The sequence below is a fragment of the Ahaetulla prasina genome, chromosome 1, assembly GCF_028640845.1.
Source record: "Ahaetulla prasina isolate Xishuangbanna chromosome 1, ASM2864084v1, whole genome shotgun sequence".
Lineage (NCBI taxonomy): Eukaryota > Metazoa > Chordata > Lepidosauria > Squamata > Colubridae > Ahaetulla > Ahaetulla prasina.
The window spans coordinates 112969556-112990743 of NC_080539.1; the positions used below are offsets into that span (position 1 = coordinate 112969556).

A 21188-nucleotide genomic window follows, 5' to 3' on the forward strand; every position below is an offset into this window, starting at 1 on the left:
CCACAGAGAGGAGGGTGTCAAGCTGTTTTCCAAAGCACCTGAAAGTCAGACAAGGCATAATGGATGGAAACTGACCAAGGAGAGATTCAACCTAGAAATGTGGAGGAACTTTCTGAGAATGAGAACAATCAACCAATGGAACAGTTTGCCTTTGGAAGTTGTGGGAGCTTCATTACTTGAGAATTTCAAGAAATGATTGGACTGCCATTTGTCAGAAATAGTATAGGGTCTCCTGCTTGAGCTGGCGGGTGGGGGGGAGTTGGACTAGACAACCTATAAGGTCCCTTCCAACTCTGTTAATCTGTTATTTTGGGGAATTAAGGAAATTCTGCTTCAAATGATGCTACTTTTTCTTTATGGGAATTTATGCAAGGAAGTCCTTACATTTTTTTCCTCCGTTGATTTCTTCTGTTTTACAATTTTGTTTATGTATGTTGGTGTATGTCGGTGGAGATTTAATTCATAGTAAATACTTAATATTGATTTCTCCTCATTGTTCAGCTTCTAACGGCAAGTTCTGTATCTTTTGAGATTATTATAGACTTCTTCAACCACTGGTTAAGCCAGTGCTTCTCAATTATTTTCTGTCATGCCCCCCTAGGAAGAAGAAAACATTTTTCGCGCCCCCCGCGCAACTGTAAATAGTATCATTAGCTTGTTATGACAGTGTTTGTCGAGGTCAAACGCGCCCCCCTTTACGGAGCCTCGCACCCCCCCTGGGGGGCGCGCCCCACTATTTGAGAAGCACTGGGTTAAGCATTCGCACTATTCTCATCCTTCCTCTGCATTAGAGAGAAAGTTCCACTAGTTACCTGCAATTAGAAATAGCCAGAACAAGTCTTGGAAGTGTGGCTTCTCCATTTGCATAGGAGAATTGTAAGCCACCTGGTGTTTGCCTTTAAAATGGGCAGCTATACAAATGTTACAACAAAGAAACATTCCAGACTAGGTGTCTGTGGAGAAAGGAAGGAAATGACCAAGCGTGTTGCAATAACATGATGCAAACTCTGCCCTTCCCCCCACCCCCATGTCCTTGTGTGCAATTTTGCAATGCAAGTAAGAGAGGACAGGATTCACGTCATGACTTACCTCGGTTTGACTTTCGTCATCATTGTGATTATGAACTGATTGCTCACGGCTTCTGGATGTGTGCTGTGATCAGACTAATGTTACCTAGAAACACCCAGCACAATTATTTTTGGATTCATGGAAACAGTGGATGGGAGACTCGCCAAATAGTGAAAGTAGAAAACAGCGGATAGGAGATTTACCAACTAGTAGAAAGAAGAGTGTATACTGTTGTATACACTCGGAAGGGAGTTGCATTTGGCTGTCCTTTCACAGATTGGGGTTCTTCTATCATAAAATAGCTGATTAATTGATCACAAGCAAGGATGCAATTTATGAATCAGAACCGTATCGTGTTAGTTCATCATAGTCATCCAATCTTTGCCAAGACTATTTTTTTTATCCATCTCTAGGCCAACTCAATAATATCCACTTAAGTTTAGCAGAAACCCCATTCCTTACTAGCACTGATTGTGTTACCTAATGAAAGTCTACAAGAAAACAACCAACTCAGCACCAAGAACCCTTCATTTTAACCCTGAGCAACAACTATTTGCCTTGATTGGCAATATCTGGTTACTCAGTCCAAAACTGAAAGCAAAGTGAGGTTTCAGATGAGTTAAGTATCATATAATTTCTAAAGCCCATTCATGCAATGGATTCTGAAGCATCTTGCAGGTTCTTAAGAAAAAGAGAGGTGAGGTAGTAAACTTTGGCTTTCAAACTATTTGATTTGCAAAATCAAAATAGCTTCCATTAGGTTTGAAATCTCTTGCTTTCTGCATATTTTGCTAAGACTTAAAACAAGATTTATCTTCCAAAGCACTGCAAATATACACTGGTTTTCCTGAACTTTTGTATTAAAACCTTGTCACTCATTAGGATGGAACAGTGAAGCTCACAACAGCCTCTGTATTGTGTTTTTCAGAGACATTTTCTAACCACCAGGAGGTGCTCTAACTATTTCAGTAGACATTTAACAGCTAAGTCTGACTTCTCTTTATGTATCCCTGCTTCCTTTCTCTCAAACTGTACCGTCTTTAATACGCTTTTCTTAGGCTTCTATTCCATGCATAAAATGAACTGTTCTATTGTAATAATAAATGTATTTTGTTGTTAAGGCATTGCAAGAGTGTTGTATTGCTTTTGTGGCAACATACCAGCAGTATCACAGAGTCCTGGAAAGTGTGGTGTGTGTGTGTGTGTGAAGAGAGAGAGAGAGGCTGAGGGAGAGATCCAGCATTTCTTATCAAGACAACATATAGGACATTGTCTTCTCCAACTTTTCACCACAACAGCTCTGGATTAGGTTAGGTAGAGTGACTGGTCAAAGTGAGCTTCTGTGGGTGAAGGCGGATTAGAAACTGGATCTTCCCAATCCTAGTCAACATCTTCAAGACTTCAATCATCAACTAGATAGGTAAAAGTGATGAAAAGAAGATTTATCTATGACACATTTATTATTAAAATATTCTTTTTTATTGTTTTTCCTATCATTTAAAGTCTGCTGCATTTTGCAGTTGAGTTCCTCCATCTTTAATTATTCAGTTTTTATGGGCATAGTTATACAGTAGTGGCCAAAATTGTGGAAACCTTTTGGGAAGGCTGTATTTTCTAAAACTAGCTAATAACACTTTTTTTTTTTTGCAGTAGTACCATAAAATTATATATCAATGGAAAGATAATTTAATCAAAAATGTAATGCAATAATCTTTATGAAGGATTTGCTATTAGAATATCAGTTACAGTATAAAGAAGAAAAGTGAAACACATAGAAAAAATGAGATATACAAAAATTATCACCATAAAATAAACAAGATATACAAAAATTATCACGTCAGTTAATACTTTGTTGGGTAGCCTTTAGCATGAATTACTGCCTTACAACGTCTTCCCATGGAGTGAACCAAGTCTTTTAGTTCTGCAGCTGTTTTAATGTGAAACCAAGATTAAATGATTGCTTCTATTAACTGGGTTTTACTGCTGGGTTGCTTCTGACTAACAAGTTTCTTTAGTCGGCTCCATAGATTTTCAATTGGGTTAAGGTCTGGACTATTCCCAGGCCATCCCAGCAGCAGATTATCTTGAAACTCCGAAAAGAAGTGATGTTATTAGCCATCAAACTTCAAAAATACACTTTTCCCAAAAGGTTTCGACAATTTTGGCCACTACTGTAGGTATAATAGTAAATTTTCATGGAGTATTAATTGCTCTGTGCCTCTTTATGCCATCCCCAAGAATGATATTAGACAGACCTACACCAACAATTGCTAATTTTTAAAAATAATTAACTGTTAGTTGCAAGAGAATTCTGTTTCTCTTATAAAATAAAGTTAATATGTGAGTTTTCTACTACTGTTTCAAGCTAAACCCTATTCTGAGCATTATTCAAAATATCATTAAAACATTCTCAAATATTTTCTTGCTCAATTTTTCTTTGTGCAACAACATAAAATACTGTTGGTAATAAAGATGGCCCTGGAAGCTGATACTGAACTTTTCAACAAAACAACCCCTCATTTAAAAATTACTTTGTTTTTTAAAAAAAAATAAATAATAAAATTGAATGGATCAAGACTGGAGAACACCGAGTTTAAGATATCATTTCATCCTAAATGAAAGGTGAGATAACATGTCAAATAAAATCTACTAATAGCTGCATATCAAAACATTCTTACAGATATAGCTAATAAGACCAAATGAAAAGTTAGCAATCCCCCTATTTCAGTACTTTGTATGATGAGAAAATGACTTCAGTGTTTTTATAAAGATAAAAGTTCCCCTCACACATATGTGCTAGTCGTTCCCGACTCTAGGGGGCAGTGCTCATCTCCGTTTCAAAGCCAAAGAGCCAGCGCTGTCCGAAGACATCTCTGTGGTCATGTGGCCAGTATGACTAAAGCCCAAAGGCACACGGAACACTGTTACCTTCCCACCAAAGATGGTCCTATTTTTCTAGTTGCATTTTTTACGGGCTTTCAAACTGCTAGGTTGGCAGAAGCTGGGACAAGTAACAGGAACTCACCCCATTACATGGCAGTAGGGATTAGAACCACTGACCTGCCGACCTTTCGATTGACAAGTTCAGCATCTCTTACCCACTAAGCCACCACGTCCCTAGTTTTTATACAGGGGGTTTAATTGTTTTTATACAGGGGGTTTAATTGATCTGGCAGCTGCAGACCAATTCTAAATGTGGACAATTGTTTGTAATGGACAAGGTGCATTGTATCTGATATTTTGAAAAGAATGGACATTCTTTACACTAGAGAATAGAATAGAATAGAATAGAATAGAATAGAATAGAATAGAATAGAATAGAATAGAATAGAATAGAATAGAATAGAATTTTTATTAGCCAAGTGTGATTGGACAAACAAGGGATTTGTCTTGGCGCATATGCTCTCAGTGTACATAAAAGAAAAGATACGTTCATCAAGAATCATAAGGTACAACACTTAATGATAGTCATAGGGTACAAATAAGCAATCAGGAAACAATATCAATATAAATCATAAGGATACAAGCAACAAAGTTACAGTCATACAGTCATAAGTGGAAGGAGATGGGCGATGGGAACGATGAGATGATTAATAGTAGTGCAGATTTAGTAAATAGATTTGATTATTTTTGATTATTTACTATACCAGTAGTAAAAATGGATCGGTACAATTCTACTCACATTACTTGGGGGCGATATCTGTCTTTTGTCTTCTGCATTTATTGCATTATGTGTGTGATAACTTCATTTCTCAGTGTGAAAAATGGAGACACTTGTGGAACAAGATGGGAATACCCAAAACACAGACTTGAATTGCATCCAATCTTCTCGATACATTTTTTTTATTCAGAACATATGACGGATCTAGGACTATGGGAGCTGCTGATAATCAAATCATACTAAGAAAAAAGGGGAAAAGACATTCTTGTTTAAGCTTTAAGGTTGATTACAGACCAAGCTGCCTTGCGTCCAAGCTGAAGGGGGAATTAAATTTAACAGAGGGACCCTGTTTTGTTGGTGACTTAGCCCATATAGTGCTTCAGATGGGCTTCTATTTCACTTTCAATGAATAAAATAGATTAGGCTGCTCTTAATGCCACCTTTCTTTAAAGTTACGGAAGAACATCTGGCTAACGAGCAATCGTCAAACGTACTGCTTTCATGTACATTATGACATGCTTATTCTAATGTTGGTATTGATCTTTTTCAATTTTATCATATAAATAGACTAGAATAGAATAGAGCTGGAAGGGACCTTGGAGGTCTTCAAGTTAAGCCCCCTGATCAAGCAGGAGACTCTATACCATTTCAGGCAAGTGACTGTCTAGTCTCTTCTTAAAAACCTCTACTGATGAAGCACCCACAATGTCTGAACGCAAGCTTCATTGGTTAATTGTCCTCACTGCTGGGAAATTTCTCCTTATTTCTATGTTAAATCTCTCCTTGATTAGTTTCCATCCATTGTTTCTTTTCCTGCCTACAGGTGCTGTGGTAAATATGTTGACCCCCTCCTCTCTGTGGCAGCCTCTCAAATATTGGAACTTCTTTTCTCTAGACTAGCTAAACCCAAATCCTCCAATCAGTCTTCATATAATATGTTTGTCTCCAGGCCTTTAATCATCTTATATGCCACCTAAGAAGCATAGCTTCTGAAAACCAACTTATTACTCTTCTCAGATGAATCAGCCTGCCTAGCATTTGTCAGGTCTGTAGCCTGACAAATCCAGAATGAATCCTACAGTAGTGGGCCTACCTTCCTGATTAATGAGTAAGCATCATAAATAGCTAAACTGACTTCTTTGGAGAGATTGCACCTCCTCCAATGGAGAAAGCAGAACTGTCAGAATGGGTGAGGTCAAAAAAAAATCCTAGATGCTGCCCACAAAAGTCTATCTGGCAGCACACACAAAAAGAATGGGGCTTGATCACAGTTGTGGCCAGGGGATGGAGAGTCAGAAAGAGAAGAGAAGAGAAGAGAAGAGAAGAGAAGAGAAGAGAAGAGAAGAGAAGAGAAGAGAAGAGAAGAGAAGAGAAGAGAAGAGAAGAGAAGAGAAGAGAAGAGAAGAGAAGAGAAGAGAATTTTATTGGCCAAGTGTGATTGGACACACAAGGAATTTGTCTTGGTGCATATGCTCTCAGTGTACATAAAAGAAAAGATACGTTCATCAAGAATTCTAAGGTACAACACTTAATGATAGTCATAGGGTACAAATAAGCAATCAGGAAACAATCAAGTCAATACAAATCGTAAGGATGCAAGCAACAAAGTTAGTCATACAATCATAAGCGGAAAGAGATGGGTGACGGGAATGATGAGAAGATTAATAATAATGCAGATTTAGTAACTAGTTTGACAGTGTTGAGGGAATTATTTGTTTAGCAGAGTGATGGCGTTCGGGGAAAAACTTCTTGTGTCTAGTTGTTCTGGTGTGCAATGCTCTATAGCATCGTTTTGAGGATAGGAGTTGAAACAGTTTATGTCCAGGATGTGAGGGGTCTGCAAATATTTTCACAGCCCTCTTCTTGATTCGTGCAGTATACAGGTCCTCAATGGAAGGTAGGCTGGTAGCAATTATTTTTTCTGCAATTCTAATTATCCTCTGAAGTCTGTGTCTGTCTTGTTGGATTGCAAAACCAAACCAAACCAAAAGATTTGAAGAAAAGGGCCTTCATAGAGTGTCCCCATGCAATAAGTCTCACTTTTTAAGAGACAAAAAAGTAATCCCACTTCCCTTCCCCTCCCCTCTCTTTCCCTTCCCCTCCCCTTCCTTTCTTCAAGCAGTGTGGTTTTCCAGTTCTGTGTGCTTCTTAATAAATCTGCCTTGTCCTTCAGAAGTAATGAATGTCCGCTAGCTGCTCTCAGCTCATACTCGACCTTCCCAACAGCTCTATTACAGTGCACACACATTACTCTTGAAATGGGACCTGATGCAATTTCCTTAGTTGGTGTTCTTGGAGCCCTCTACAATGGGCTAAGGAGCACATCTTTTAACAAGAATTCAACTCCACAGCAATTCTTTCCTGGAACACTTTGAAGGACAAAAGATCTTCTTTCCAATCTCTGGAGATTTTCTCAAAGGAGGGGTGACATTGATCAGTACTGACTTGGCTTGTGCTTACGTAAAACGATCCTGCGTGCCAAAGAGAAAGAACTGCTGAAGTAAGAGCTTTCACCCGCATCTCCTTGCTTTCACCTCTCTGAGCAATTGGCACAGTTTTCCAAGCTAGAGAGGAGGCGGGGAGGAGGAGGAGGAAACTGCGGGATCAGAGAGAAGACAAGGAGAAGCATTCACCAGACAGGCAAAGAAATACAGTTTTCAGCTGTGGGCTATTTAAACAATGGCTCTGAACTGACTTTAGTGCTTGGCTGAGATGCACACTTTTAACATCTCCATATTGCAAGACTTTGAGAGGGAGGGAGGGAGGGAGGGAGGGAGAGTGCTAGCTTTCTTTCTCCCAATTGAACTTCCCCACTCCAGTTTTGCACCAATATCTGGTCAAGTAGTGGAATATAAACCAACCTTGTCTTCCTTGTCTGTGTGGTAAATAAGTGTCCATCTTCCACTGGACAGTTTGGCGCTTTGTTTCTTTGCATCTGTTACCTTCTAAATATTTTTTTTTTCTGCTCATTGTGGTCCAGCATTTTATAGCTACCAAATACATGCAAAACGTATTTTCCTGTTTTGGATTTTTCTCCTGAAGGTTTATCTCTCCCGTAAGTTTTGTTTTGTTTTGTTTTGTTTTGCTTTATATTTTGCTTTATATTTTATTATTTTTATTGTGGTATTTCTTTGCTATATGTCCATGTTCCTTCTCCGTATGTAACTATTCACGCTGAGAGAACTGAGATCAGGCTTAATAATAACAGTGATTCTGGCGGTGAATTTGCCCCGGCTAGTTGCTCTGAGATGTCAAACTCCTCTCTCTGGGGACTGAGATGACCTAGAATCTGATGGCCACCATGGCAACCCTAGGTTGATCCTAGATCATCATTAGCCTGACCCACATTATCAGCAACACATTAGCTCTGGTTTTTAACTCTGAACAAATGGGACCAGATCGGATTCTGTGAAGTTTCCATCAATCATTTGTCTTAAATACATTGACTCCTTGCAATCAAGGGAGGCTTGGCTGATTAAGGTAGCCCATCCCAGGCACCTGATGGGTCCAGAATACTTGGGAGAATTTTCCAGCAACCAGAAGGGCTGGACTGTTAGACTGTTTAGCCTCTGGGCCTGCATAACTTGTACATGGGAAAGGATTTTGTAATTAAAAAATTACAAAGGAATTTGTAATTGAAAAATTACAAATAATTATAGGCTTCATAGAAATCCTGGTGCACCAATCAGTTTAGCAGTTAAAGCAGCAGGAGCAGCACTAGGGCTGGTGATAGCGGGTGTGTGTGTAATGTTGGAGGTGCTCAAGAGCAGGGGTCTCCAACCTTGGCAACTTTAAGACTTGTGGACTTCAACTCCCAGAATTCCTCAGCCTGCTTTGCTGGCTGAGGAACTCTGGGAGTTAAAGTCCATAAGTCTTAATATTGCCAAGGTTGGAGACCCCTGCTCAAGAGCATGCCTTTCAGAGTGGCAGGGGTGAATTTACTGACCTTTTAAAAAGCAAGACACAGAGACAATATTTTCCTTGGCTTTGACCCTTCTTTGGAATACCTTACTGTAGGGATCCTCAAACCCCTGGGCCACAGACCAGTACCACTCAGCCTGTTGGGAAATGGCCCTTGCAAGTGGCAGATGAGCAAACAAAGCTTCATCTGAGCAAACATGGGATCTAGGTTGCACATGAAATTATCTCCTCTCCCTCCGCATGCCCATGGAAAACTATTTTTCTTCTGAAACTAGTCCCTGGCACCAGAAAGGTTGGGGGCTACTGGCTTATTATACCTCTCCAAGGAAATCTGGTTGATAGCTGGCTTTGATGATTAAGTGGCTAGTTAGAAGCTCTGTACCATTATGGTTCCTATTTACGATCTAATCTTTTATTTTATATTGTGTTTTGAGATGTGTGTGTGTGTGTGTGTGTGTGTGTGTAGGTCTTTGGTTATTCGGGTTTTCTCCCATGTAAAATTGGAAGTGTCTTGGTGACGTTTCGACGAAATCCCATTCGTCATCTTCAGGCTAGGTGTTTACAGCTTTGTGCTTCTAGGAGAAATGTGTGATCACAGCTGTTTCTTCCTTTTAACTGTTAGTGGGGGTTTGAACTTGGTTCAAACTTGGCTCCCAAACTTGGGAGCTTGGTTGTGTTCTGATTGGGTGGGGGGGTTGGCTGTGCTCTGGGTGGGGGGTGTTCTGTTTGGGGGGGGCTTGGTTGTGCTCAGGTTGGTCTGAGATGCAGGGGGATTTGAGTTGGTGAGCTGCATTGCTGTTGTTTGGCTTCGCGTTTGTGGTCATGCTACATCTTCATGGTGGGTGTCAGTCTGCTGCATGTATGGATTGGAAGGGTTTGAAATGGCTAATGATGCAGCTGCGGTCTGGCTTCTGGTCCGTGGTCGTGCTTCATCATCGGTGTGGGTTTGAGTTTGCTTTTCGCTTGGATGTGTGGTGGTGACATGCTGTGTGGCACTCGTGAGTGTGGGTCTTGCATCATTCTTCATGTTAGGGACTTGTTTGTCGATAAGGGCGGGTTTCCAAATGGCTGGTAGGTGGGAGGTATCATCTCGTTTATTCATGCTGTGTGGGCATTTTTCTATCTTAATGGCTTCTCTGATTATTCTGTTGTTAAAGTGTTCAGTTTTGGCGATAGTTCTGGTATTTTTAAAATCAATTTTATGTCCTGTGGCTTTAAGGTGTTGGACCAGGAAAGAAGTTGGTTCCTCTTTTTTGACTGAGTTCTTGTGTTCTTCAGTGCGTGCACTTATTCTTCTGTTGGTTTGTCCAATATATGTGGTGGGGCAGGCGGTGCATGGGATTTCATATACTCCTTGATTTTCTAACTCAATTTTGTCTTTGGGGTTTCTTAGGATAGTGGATATTTTTTGGTTTGTGCAGAATGCTGTCTGGATGTTGTGTTTGTGGAGGATCTTGCTGATTCTGTCTGTGGTGCCTTTTATATATGGGAGGAGGGCTGTGCCGTTTTCTTGTTCTCTGTCTTGGATTTTAGTGGGGGTTTCTTTTTGGATTAGGTTGGTAATCTTATTTCTTTGGAATCCATTGGCTGTTAGTACGTTAGTGAGAGTGTGTAGTTTGGTTTTTAGATGTTGTTCGTCAGCTAAGCTTTTTGTTCTGGAGATGAGTGTCTTGGCTACGGAGTTGATCTGTGCTGGGTGATGGTGTGAGAGTGCATGCAGATAGCGGTTTGTGTGTGTTTTCTTCTGGTAGATGGTGTGTCCTAGGAAAGAAAACACACACAAACCGCTATCTGCATGCACTCTCACACCACCACCCAGCACAGATCAACTCCGTAGCCAAGACACTCATCTCCAGAACAAACCGCTTAGCTGACGAACAACACCTAAAAACCGAACTACTAATTTTATATTGTGTTTGATTTTGTATACTGCCTGAAACTTCTGGAGTAACACAATTTATAAATTTAACAAATAATTGTAGTATACTCTATATGAGGGATGCGGTGGCTCAGTGGCCAAGACGCTGAGCTTGTCGATCAGAAGGCCGATAGTTCAGCGGTTCGAATCCCTAGCGCCACGTAACAGAGTGAGCTCCTGCTACTTGCCAACTTCTGCCAACCTAGCAGTTTGAAAGCACATTAATGCAAGTAGAAAAATAGGGACCACTTTGGTGGGAAGGTAACAGCATTCCGTGCACCTTTGGCATTTAGTCATGCTGCCCACATGACCATGGAGATGTCTTTGGACAGCATTGGCTTAGAAATGGAGATGAGCACTGCCCCCTAGAGCTGGAAACTACTAGAACACATGTGTGGGGGAACCTTTACCTTTACTCTTTATGAAGATACATGTATATGTACATGTATGTGTAACATATTCAATAATAGTTGCACTAGTGACGCCAGCTCCATTCCAATAAGAATGGATTTAAACTTTGTTAGTCTCTACATCAGAAAGCCTTGTGGGTTAAATTAATTCTTTCTTTTTGTGGCCAGCACTTTTAAAGTACATGAAGCATTTTTTATTTAGGATTTTTTTTTCTTTTGCATTCAAGTGCTATTAGCAGCCAGCAGGCCATGGTGCTTCTGTTTACTGGAGCAGAAATCAAGAGTTCTTTTTCATAAAGCCCTTCCTCCCAGAATGCTGTGGGAAGACTTCAGAGTTCTGGGACAATCTAATTCTTGCTTCATCTGATTTTACCAGTGCATCTTCAGATGACATATTAAGTGCAGAGAAATCAGGAGGCTGTATAATCTATTATGCACAATAAAAGGAAGTTTAAAATTTCCACTGGCATCTTGCTCCACTTTAGTTCATTCTTACATTGGCATTTCAGCCAATTTGGCCCTGGTCCAAGGATGCAAGGCTTCTCGTTCATTGTTGACACTGGCTTTTGGAAGTGCTTTATCCATTTGGGCAGAAACACCTCTTATTTATTGGCAGCTGAAGAACCAAAAGCTGTAATGTTTGAAATGTTTGATAGTAGCTGGTTCATGAGAAAGAACATCTTCAAGGGAGGAGAATCTTCTAATTGCAAATCTGAAGATACTGGCAGGTTTGTTGCTAAAGCAATCCAAAATGACCCATGCTGGCTGAGAAATTGTAGGAGTCGATGCCCATTCATCTTAAGTTTGCCAAATTTGAATAACACTGCTTTATACTATAAAACACATTCATGTTTTAAATACAGTCAAACCAACACCATTTACAAAATTTATCATTTACACAAAGTAAATGTATCCGAAATATCAGTTTTAAAAAAATCCATGCAAGGAAACACACACATGTACACACACAAGAACACATGATAAGCACCCACATCTAGAGAGAAAAAGGACCTTGTGTATATGCTGAGTGAACATAGATGCTGTTTAGTTAGGAAATGAGAAGATGGAAAATTAAGAAGTTGGGAAAAGTTATTTTGGAACAGACTTCCAACTATTTGACTTCCTGATTATGTACACTCTGTAACACAATGTTTTGTAGAACATTTTATTAAAGGCTTCACACTTTTTGACTTCTAATATGTACACATCCAGCTGTTGTAAAAACAGTAATACAGAGTTCAGTACATCTATACATAATATTTGTATGAACAGCAAATCATAACAGTTATAGATATATATCTTTGGTTACAAGATAATTTACTGATTCCAGAAAAAAAAAAACAGATTTTCAAAAATCCAATTCCCAGCTGCCAAGGTATATATAATCTTTGGATTTTTCCTATCCTTGATGAAAGAAGGGTTTAGTGCTTTGCAATCCTTCTACCATTATGGTATCCTTTTAATAAGAAATCATATGCTGTGGAAATTTTAGGACATTAGCCATACATTTTCCATAATTTGGGTTCCCAAATTCCCAAACCAACACTGCAAGCCTGAACTATCAGTTCAAAATTCCCTGAATATCACAGGACAGATCAATTGACCAATACAATACACTGAAGTATAAAAAAGTCTTACTTTAGAAATCTGTTTTGTGTTATCTGGAGGAAAAACAGATTTCCTTTTACACTGAAAACTGGTTCACTCACATTTAAGGCCAATGACATCAGATACTGATCTGCATGGGTAAAAGAGTCTTCATCCAACAAACATTCCCTTCTTTATGGACACATTCAACTGTGTGTCACCTCGAGATAAGAAATCAATCAACCTTGATGTAAAAATGAGTCCTGAGGTAAAAGTTGAGCTTGAGAGTAAAACCTGACCATATATTTGTCTTATCAATTTTGAAAGATGGGGAAAAAACTCCAAAGAAATCAACTGCTTAAACTCATATCACTATTATTGAACAGACCCACACGTTGTATATACCCCTTTTAATCGGGAATGGTCTTCCTCAAATGCCTGTAGTTCTTATTCTTAATAAAATAACAATACTTTCACACTGAAAGAATAAAAGCAAAATACAAATCCATGAAACAGAAATACACTACCTAGGAGAGCAAATTTAAGACAATTTTGGAAGGTTCCTGGGTGTTTAGGAGGAGGGAATAAAATACATTTTACATTTACTTACTATAACTATTGAGAAGTATTATGAGAGTTAATAGAATTAATATTGCATTTAGAGTAGAATTGTTGTCTGAAATTAATATACTGTAACTTAATATATTAATGAATGCAATTAGCTTAAATTAGATCATGGAAATTCATAATTAAATATCTTATCAAAAGAGTGTTTGTTTATTTGTTTGTTTGTTTGTTTGTTTGTTTGTTTTGGAATGAAACATCATGATGAACAGACCCTAACTTGCTAGGGTTCAATTTTAGCCTCTCTAGTTCCATTGTAAAAAACAACAACCCAAAATTCCATATATGATTGCTGATACAAATATTGCATTAATCTGCAACTTAATTCAACTTTCTCACAAAATAAAGCTCAAATTCCCTCCTTGGACTATAGACTTGTTGATATTGTAACATCAACAGGTAACATGGGAAGTACTAAATAGCATTTGAAAATTAATACACTTTATGACTATTCTAAAAACAGTTCTCTTAAACATTCCAGGACAAAAAGTTTATTTCCATTTAAATTTAAGTTATCAGTCAACTGGAAAAATCTCGGCTTCATGGCAGTATCTTGCAGGTGGACTTCAGAAAAAAAGTTGTCGCTGCGCCAACTTCCTCTTTCTGCATTTGGCAGTTCCTTGGCTTTCTCCTTCCAGCAGGCCTGCAGAATAGACTCAAAGAAAGGAGAAAGTTCAGAGAAATACTTAGGTATGCAATACATAGACTTTATAGGGGAAAGCTGAGACTTCAAAGCAGTTTCCGATTAATCTAGACAGCTAAGGCTTAATGTAATTAGATTATTTTAAAATATGTACCCGTCCTTTGAGGTCTGAAATAACTGAACACATTGATCAACAACAAAAAATAGATGCTACTGAAATTTACAATTGACATTCTCTGAGAAAATAAAAATTACACATTAGCCTAAAAGATGTTCAAAAATGGAGGCCTTTAGAGCACATTCAGGGACTGCAAGTTCTCTCTTGTGCAAAAAAAAACCAAAAAAAAACTCTCTATGACTGCAATAATGTTTTATACTACTATTTAGTCATTTATCTACTTAATAAAAGTCATATTTTAGGTCAAGGCCTTTCAAACAGTAAGAATCTTTATTTATCACATTTCTGTGCCTTGCTATAACAGTATGTTCATGATTGGGATACTGCCCGGGAGCTATGAAGTTTGTTGTAATTGAACGCATTCTTCCCCCTCAAAACCCCCAAACATTATGTGAAACAAATGTGCTTCTCAAAACAACCACCCAGTAAATTAAGTTTCACTGTAATACAGCATAGCTTCGCTTCAACAAAAGGCCTTTTTCTTACCGATGAAGTCTACATAGATTTGCCTGTAAGGTTCCAGCTGCCCCAGTCCATGAGCTTACGTCTAACTTTCAGGACCTGGAAAATCACCATCTGAGATTTCTTTCAGTCCAGAAGGAAGGAAGGGGCCTTGACAAGAGTGAATGGATGTATATGACCTGGGAGCAGTTACAGATTTGAGTGACAATCGCCCATCCTGAGAACAATAGCTGTGGGGGCGCAGTGATTAGAAAGCAGTATTGCAGGATAACTCTGCCCACAGCCAAGAGTTCAATTCTGATTGGCTCAAGGTTGACTCAGCCTTCCATCCTTGCAAGATCGGTAAAATGAGGACCCACATTGTTGGGGGCAATATACTGACTCGGTAAATCGCTTAGAAAGGACAGTAAAGCACTGTGAAGTGGTACATTATAAGGTACTGTTCCTATAAATTGTAGGACTGGATGTTGTAAAGATCCATAGGGTGGTGAAAACTGCATGTCAGCAATGTAAGTAGAGAATTGTGTGTTAGTGAATATATACTGGTAATACTGAATTTTAAATCTTTGATGACTTTTACAGGATACACACACAGAGAGAGAGAGAGAGAGAGAGAGAGTTATTGCCTATTTTAATCTGACAGATGGAGCAATAATAACCCAAGCTGAATAAAAATTTTAATTCAGTTATTAAATATTCTATCACCAAATGATTGCAGAACTTTCTCCATTAAATTTAACCTTTTTTCATTATTTTATTTCCCATAATGTAAGAAAAAGGCCTTTCTTCTTTTAGAAAAGCATTTAGCACAGGACTAAATTCATTTTCCTCCTTGCTGTAAATAATTCAGTTAGAGACTTCCAAATGAACTAATTCTTGATAGCTAATCATAAACATATCAAACACAAAGAAAATCTTTGGTTCCATTTTCTACTCACTGGGATAAAAATAAATCAAGGATGCATGCTTATGACTCAGGCATAGAATTTGCCTGCAGAGAGACAACAGGGCAGCTTTAAACACAGTGACATCCTTGTCACTGGCATCCTTGAGTGGCCAAATCATTGATCTTCCCCAACATCTTTTCTGTTCCTTTTGGTGCTTATGCTGAGACACTTCATTTTACTTTGTTCTTTCACAGACCTTAGCATTCAGGTCCCAAATCATCTCTTATCCTTTTATTGGAATTCCAGGTGAGAGTTTGTTCGTATGGATTTTTATTAATGTAAAGCAGGGCTGTCAAACTCGCGGCTCACAGGCCAGATGCGTCACATGCTGGCCACACCCACACTCGGTTTAGCGAAGGGGGGAAAGTCATGATATATCACATGACAATGCCATGACAACGCCATGAGAATGCCGTGACAGCGCGAGTTTGACACTCCTGATGTAAAGTGAACCAAGGTTGATTATTTAAAAAACTGTACCATATTTTTCGAAGTATAAGTTGCATCTTTTTCCCACCTAAAAGGGGGTGAAAATTTGGGTGCATCTTATACACCGAATGTAGCCCCGCCCACCCACTGGCCCCCACTCTTTGGCTTCTGCCTCTCAGCAATTTACCTCCTTGCAGCAAGCAGCAAGAAGAAACAGCCCATTTCAGCTTCAGCACAGCCTAATTAGCACAAGTTGATTGTCCCTTGGATCCGCCTCCCAACTCTCAACTGTTTCATTTATTTATTTATTTATTTATTTATTTTGTCACAACAATATATGTAGCTATCATACAAAAAGATTATATAGCATATAAACACATATGAGTAAATATTAGGAGGTATAAGCATATATATATATAGGAAGAAGAAAAGAAAAACAATAGGACAGGAATGGTAGGCACGTTTGTGTGTTTATGCACGCCCCTTATGGTCCTCTTAGGAATGGGGTGAGGTCAATAGTAGAAAGTTTTTGGTTAAAGCTTTTGGGATTATGAGAAGAGACCACAGAGTCAGGTAAAGTATTCCAAGCACTGATGATTCTGCTACAGAAGTCATATTTTCTGCAATCTAGATTAAAGCGGCTGACATTTAGTTTAAATCTATTAGTTGCTCTAGTATTATTGCAATTAAAGCTGAAGTAGTCTTTAACAGGAAGGACATTACAATAGATGATTCTGTGAGTTAAACTTAGGTCTTGTTGGAGGCGACGGAGTTCCAAGCTTTTTAAGCCTAGGATTTCAAGTCTGGTGGGGTAAGGTATTTTGTTGTTTTCAGAGGAATGGAGAACTCTTCTTGTAAAATATTTCTGGACACGTTCAATTGTATTCATGTCAGAGATGTGGTGAGGGTTCCAAACAGGTGAGCTGTATTCTAGAATTGGTCTAGCAAATGTTTTATATGCTCTGGTTAGTAGTGTGGTGTTTTTGGAAAAGAAGCTACGCAAAATTAGGTTTACAACTCTTAGAGCTTTTTTTGCTATGTAGTTGCAGTGGGCTTTGGCACTTAGATCATTTGACATGAAAACTCCAAGGTCTTTAACGGGATGGGGGTCGTCAGTAAGGTAATGTCCATCTAGTATAGGGCTGGGCAAATATGGCCCCTTTATGACCTATGGACTTCAACTCCCAGAATTCCTGAGCCAGCATGCTGGCTCAGGAATTCTGGGAGTTGAAGTCCATAGGTCATAAAGGGGCCATAGTTGCCCAGCCCTGATCTAGTATGTACTTAGTGTTTGGGTTCTTTTTTCCAATATGTAAGACTGAGCATTTGCTGGATGAAATTTGGAGCTGCCAATTTTTAGACCAAGCAGTTAGATGATCAAGGTCATTTTGAATGATAGAAGTGTTGTCTGTGGTATTAAATAGTTTGACATCGTCAGCAAAGAGAACACAATTACTTGATTTCAGGCTGCAGGGATTGCCATTGCCATTGCCATTGCCTATTCCTGTGTGGGCCTCTGCTGCTTGCTGCACGGTGGTAAATTGCTGGGAGCAGATTATTTTTTTTCTTGTGCTAATCAAGCTATGCTGAAAACGAAAATGAAAGTAAAGCAGGCTATCTGCTGTTTGCTGCAAGGAGGCAAAATTGCAGAGGCAGAGGCAGATTTCTTTTTTTTGTTTTCCTCACCAAAAAAGGTAGGTGCGTCTTATAGTCCGGAGTGTTTTATACGCCAAAGAAATATGGTATGTTAAAAATAAAAGGTGTCTGATGTACATCCAAAAACTTTTATTTCCTCTATAGATAGATGAATCTTCACTCCCTAATAGCACACCTAAGATCAAGATCCAAGCTTCTGCACCAGGTAAGCGATCTTCACACTCCAGGCTACTTTCTAAAGCCTTCTTGGTCAAACTTAGAGCTTTTTTGGTCCTTTAAGGTTTAACTAACTCAAAGACATTTGACTTCCAGGGAAGATATGACATAGGCAGATGACTCAAGCCACCTTGTTAATGTTGGCATCACTCTTGGTTGCAGGGCATTGAGAGAAGTCAGAAATGTTACTATATAGATTCTCCAATATTGTTTGGAATATTGTCAGACTACTCATATCAACTCAACAGTGCTTACTGAGAGTGAAGGTTGTCTACCAGATAATAAATTTCTCAAGCCCATCCCAAAGATTGTGTTATGGTAGGCTCAACTGATAATAGGGCTTCCTATTAAAGGCACTCAACATGCTTTCAGGTGCCTTTAATAGGAATGTGCCAAGTTTTCTAACAGTTTTAGTCTGGCTGTGGCCATATATCCTGAAAAATAAATAGCAATGTGTCCATAATCAAAGTGTTCTGTGCAAAGGTAATTTGTATTTTGAATCCACTTACATGGTCCTTGGTGTGAAGCTCTTCAGTGTTCCAGCAAAATGCACAAGAAATTCACTTTTGGTTATAAATCACTATTGAGATGGATTCAATAGTGCATCCTGGATGTCACTTAGGAAAGCAAATATGTGGGGTATCTCATCAACTTTCCAAACTTTGTACTGTGTTACACTGTCTTTAAAGCATAATGTCCACAGAAGAGAGAAAGACCAAATCCTTCCTGGGTTTCCCATTTCATTTGTTAAGATTTAGCGAGGCTCCTTCCAAGAATGATGGTGGCCATTTCTGAGCAACATCTACAGAAGTGCCATTTCAGTGCTGCTTTTCCAAACAGAAAATAAAGCAAGATCTGACAGGTCACACTTGCTGTCACTTGAGTGAAAAGATTAAAATTGATGGAATATCAAATTAGCTAGCCAGCCTTCTTTTGTAGATGCTTGTGCATCATGGACTAATCTCTCTCCAGGGGATAATGGGGATCAGGTGGCTAAGCCTGTCATTACTTCATACAAAATCCATGCAAAATCACCCAGAAACTCTTGGCGCTGACTCTCTCTCTCTCTCTCATTCTCTCTCTCTTTTTCATTCTCTCTTTCTTTTTTCTCTCTCTCTTATTCTCTCCCTCCCTCCCTCCCTCTCATTCTCTCTCCCTCTCTCTCATTCTCTCTCTCTCCCTCCCCCGCTCCCTCCTCCACTTCACACACACACACACACACACACACACACACACACACACACGGAGGGAGGGAGGGAGGGAGGGAGGGAGGGAGGGAGGGAGAGAGAGAGAGAGAGAGACCCTATTTTTTTTCTCTTCTGAGCAGGCTCATGTCTCAATCCAACCAACTCCATCTGGAAAGCTCTCCCTATTTTGACTGAACAGATTTCTCACCCCAAGAGAGTTGCTGCCTGAAAGAGAAACAGAGTTATGGTTCTGTCAGAAAGTTCACTGACTTCAAAATAATCTTTCAAATATTCAAATGAAATGTATTCCTCATTCATTGTTACTATTCTTCAAAAGGAATTTCCCCAGGGCACAGAGCTCAAGGCCAGCCTTTGAAATGGAAGAAAAATATCTGTCTTTTGGTTAGAAGGCAAAGGGGAGTTTTCTGGTTTATGGTGCCAGTGGCTGTTTATGTTATTGTTTCTCCTCTGCACCCATCCCATTATGAGTCTACAGATAACAGCTCCACTTTCTTTGTATTATTTCATTCTCTGTTTCTTTCTCTGGGATGTAGCATTTATTTATTTCATCACACAGTATATATAAGCGTAAGCATGAAATAACTATACAATATATAAGCATATATGTAAATATGAATATGTAATAACTATATTAATTAGATATAACAAAAGAAAACAACAGGACAGGAATGGTAGGAACTCTTGTGCTCTATGCACGCCCCTTACAGACCTCTTAGGAATGGGTGAATTTCACAGGATTTGTCAGATTGGATTAACTAAAAATTCTTGCTGCACTCTAGAAAGAAACTGCGTCTTTCTTTTGATCGCTCTGAACCCTGTAAAGAAAGAAAGCTGCCTTAAGCTGTATGTTCATTTCCCAAGAAGGAAAAAATCTATAAGGGTAGGCTGGAATTCTAACCATGGCTGATTTTACAAAAGTAAGTGAAATCAGATATGATACACTTGAATGGGAGGCCACTAAGAAACACCAGCACTGTAGATTAGATTGGGAATTCAAATAAACAAACAAACAAGAACAAAACAGAAATTTGTTATGCCAAATCACTTCCTTGTGGCTGCCAAGAAAACTACATGGGGATGTCCATAAAGTCACCCAAAGCTGAGGATGATTTGAGAAAGAAACTGTACCTTTTAATTCTAAACATATGTATAAAGGAGTATGTCCATGAAAACAGATGGACACCAAACAAACATGTGAAATGGGGCACATGTAAACATAGTTAATGTGGAACAGGGTTGTATAGATGTGCTCTTTGTGAGGGCTACAATATATTCAGCATGAAAACAGGAAGATTGCTGTTTCAGAACTAATAGAGTGGCCTGTAGGCATATTTTATTACTTTAATGAATTTAGGATTTGATAGTAAATGCTTACATAGTATATATGGTACTTAGCGTAACCAAGAAACATTTGAAATATCTCTGTGGTTATAGTAGTCTTATAGCAAGACATTTTGGGCAAATAATATGTGGGTAATTCAAATTGCTGTTGCTAATCTTTAATTAATTTAATCTTTATTCAAAACGGTCATAACTTAACTTTGTATTGATATTTGCCACGAAGGCGGACAATTCAGAGTTAACACTACAAAGTAATTATGCTTTCCTATCTAATATTGCTTTAATATTCAGCCAAAAATTATCAACATTTGTTGGCAAAATAAGACTTCTAGAGATTCTATTCATATAGATCCAAAACCATTTAACTAATAGAATGGTACATAGTATTTTAATTAATTCATCATTAGCCATGGATGATATACATATGTAGAGCATATAAAAGCAGTATAATCGGTCATGGATCCACAGCCTGTTTGGTGTAGTAATTAAGGTTGTGGCCTAGAAACCAGGAGATTGTGAGTTTCCTGCCTTAGGCAGGAAAGCCAGCTGGGTGACTTAGGGCTAGTCATTCTCCCTCAGCCCAACTCACCTCCCAAGGTTGTTGTTTGGGGGAAAAATGGGAGGAGGGAGGAGTGTTAGGCATGCTTATAACTTTGAGTTATTTCTATAAAAAAAAGGACTGGATTTTTAAAAAAATAATTGGTCTAATCTTGTATGGTGGAGTTGAGGATACAAACAACTAGTTTAAGTATGAGGGTAAGAGTTAATGTGTAAACCAGAGAGTATGGAATAGCGTCACATAGATTGTGGTCAATGCACATTAAAATAGGAATAGTTAGGTTGGTGATATTTGAATGCTACAGTAAAAAAAAAATCTCACAAATTTCTCTCTGAGGTTGTTAAAACTGGAGACTCACAC

The 21188-nt window shown here is 38.8% G+C and overlaps 1 long non-coding RNA gene across 1 annotated transcript in view; it reads left to right on the forward strand.

Moving 5' to 3' along the window:
- The first annotated feature begins 6076 nt into the window (after positions 1–6076).
- Positions 6077–21188, forward strand: part of LOC131188541 (uncharacterized) — a 48988-nt gene continuing 33876 nt past the window's right edge. The window contains exons 1-2 of the long non-coding RNA XR_009152798.1: positions 6077–6248; positions 17649–17709. This is a non-coding gene — a long non-coding RNA (uncharacterized LOC131188541). The remainder of the gene's footprint in view (positions 6249–17648; positions 17710–21188) is intronic.